Source organism: Aplysia californica, unplaced genomic scaffold (assembly GCF_000002075.1).
Source record: "Aplysia californica isolate F4 #8 unplaced genomic scaffold, AplCal3.0 scaffold00441, whole genome shotgun sequence".
Taxonomy (NCBI): domain Eukaryota; kingdom Metazoa; phylum Mollusca; class Gastropoda; order Aplysiida; family Aplysiidae; genus Aplysia; species Aplysia californica.
In genome coordinates this window covers 491,499-494,007 of record NW_004797711.1, presented here as the reverse complement: position 1 = coordinate 494,007, position 2,509 = coordinate 491,499, and positions in this window count along the sequence as shown.

The window sequence follows — 2,509 nt, the reverse complement described above, 5'->3', positions numbered from 1 at the left end:
TGTGTGAGTGTGATGTCTCCAGGCCCTATCTGGTCCCATTTCACTTTGATTACCCTGTCAAACAAGTCAGCCTTCGCCCCTGCCTGGGCTATAGTCTCCATCTACCTCTGTCCTGGGCTATAGTCTCCATCTACTTCTGTCCTGGTCTATAGTCTCCTTCTACATCTGTCCTGGGCTATAGTCTCCTTCTATTTCTGTCCTGGGCTATAGTCTTCATCTACCTCTGTCCTGGGCTATAGTCTCCATCTACTTCTGTCCTGGGCTATAGTCTCCACCTCTGTCTTGGGCTATAGTCTCCATCTCTGTCCTGGGCTATAGTCTCCATCTACTTCTGTCTTGGGCTATAGTCTCCATGTCTGTCTTGGGCTATAGTCTCCATCTACTTCTGTCCTGGGCTATAGACTCCACCTCTGTCCAGCCTTATCCCACCTCCTTCAGTCCGGAATCTAAGTACCCTCTCTGTGTGATTTTAGGCCTTCCCTTTTTTCTCTCTCCATGTATACCCCACCGTAAGGCTCGGTTGGTTTACTGTTTGTTTTCCGTTTTCCTGCAGTTTCAATGAGTGATTAGCGGGTGCTCCTTTTGCCTTTCAAACATCTATCAGAAACAGCTGAATATACCACCCCCCAACCTCCCACGGTATTGGAGCAGAAGAGTGATAGCTTTGTTAAAAACCCATAGCCTTCCATTGAATAACAATCTCTATTGATGGAAATTAACTAAGAGGTGTTACTCTCATGAAATTGAAGATGAATTTCACTTTATTTTCTATTGTTCACACTTTGACCATCAAAGGAAATTGTTAATCCCTCCTCGCCTGACTCGGCCCAGTGACAGAAATATGCAATGTTTGACCCATGATAAGAGATATGTGCACAACCTGTACTTATTCATTTTGGAAACTTCACTTATCAAATGAGTGTTTTGTGTGATATGATGTGGGCCAATGGGCTTCAACAGTGAATAAACTTATTTACTTACCTACTTACAGTGGGTGGTTGGCGGGTGCTCTGGTGTGGTTTGCTCCTTTTGCCTATCAAACATCTATCGTCCTAATCTCTCCTCCTCCTTCTTTGTGTTTGTTACTCTCTTGTAACACACCTCTAAAATCTTCGGCACTTGTATGACCTTATTGTGTTGCAATTGCCGTAAAACTCTTACTAAAACAAAACAAAGGTCTATCATCCTATTCTGTCCTCCTGCTTTTTTGTTGTTGTTGTTGTTGCTGTTGTTGTTGTTGTTGTTGTTGTTGTTGTTGTTGCTGTTGTTGTTGTTGTTGTTGTTGTTGTCGTTGTTGTTGTTGTTGTGTACCTTACTCTGCAATACCCCTCTAGTCTTCAGTACTTACGAGTCCATGACCTGACTGTGTTGCAAGTGTCATTAGGCTCTTACGTAAAACTAAACAAAAAGGAATATAGTTATATTTGTTCAAAAATGAGCTAGTGAGTAGTACCCAGTGAATGGGTTTGCACTGTTTTTGGTTAAGTTTCTTCTCTTCTTCTTTTTTTTTTTCTTTTTTTTTTGCTTTCCCATACATACGGAACGTGAATCAATGGCTTTTTTCCTCTTATTTCATTCACTTTTTAGGTATAGTCTGCCTCGTTTTATCACAAAGACCTTCATACACACACACACACACACACACACACACACACACACACACACACACACACACACACACACACATTCGTACATGATATTGTTGACCAACTGTTCAGATGTTCTGAGCCCACAATTTTGAGAGAAAAATGTGAAGCATCGTGGTGAAATCAGGCGCTCGTCAAAATAATGAAATCAAAGCAACAAGCATTTTTTTCGGCCAGTTTGGCAATTTTTATTGAATTTATGGGTGTTTGTTTTGCTCAACACCTTTTATGTCCATAAATAAAACACACTTCTGTACGAATTTGACTGAAAAATGATAATTAAAGGCACAAAACAAGTGATTGAAATGTATCAGTTTTTTAGGACTCTCATTACTATCAAGCCATTGTTTTCGCTACTTTCACCACTGAAACCAGGCGACCTCATCTCCTTCAATCGAATGCAAATTAATATTTCGACTTCTATTCAAGATGATGGGTATTTAATTCAGTGAAATCACGGGAAAGGAATAAGCTTTTAGATGATACCAAGGACTCCACATGATAAAAAAATTGACGAGCGCCTGATTCTGCCACGCTGCCTCACAATTTCTCGCAGTCTCCTAATCCGTGGTATCTGTAACATGTGCTCAAAAAAGAATTTTTTTAAAAGTTGAAATTCAAATTCTTAATATTTAAAACAGAAAAAAACAAAATACACGTGTAAATAGAGTTTAAAAAAATAAAAGATATGTTATTTTCTGGCAGAATTGTTTTTCTGGGCTTGGAACATTTGGATACCTTGCCAGCGAATATAAAGATCTACATCATATTCCTTTCAACATAAATTTATAATAAAAACTAACAAACAACCTCCACCATCCTTGCCATGCCAAGAAATCACAGCAGAAATCTTTGTATCCAAT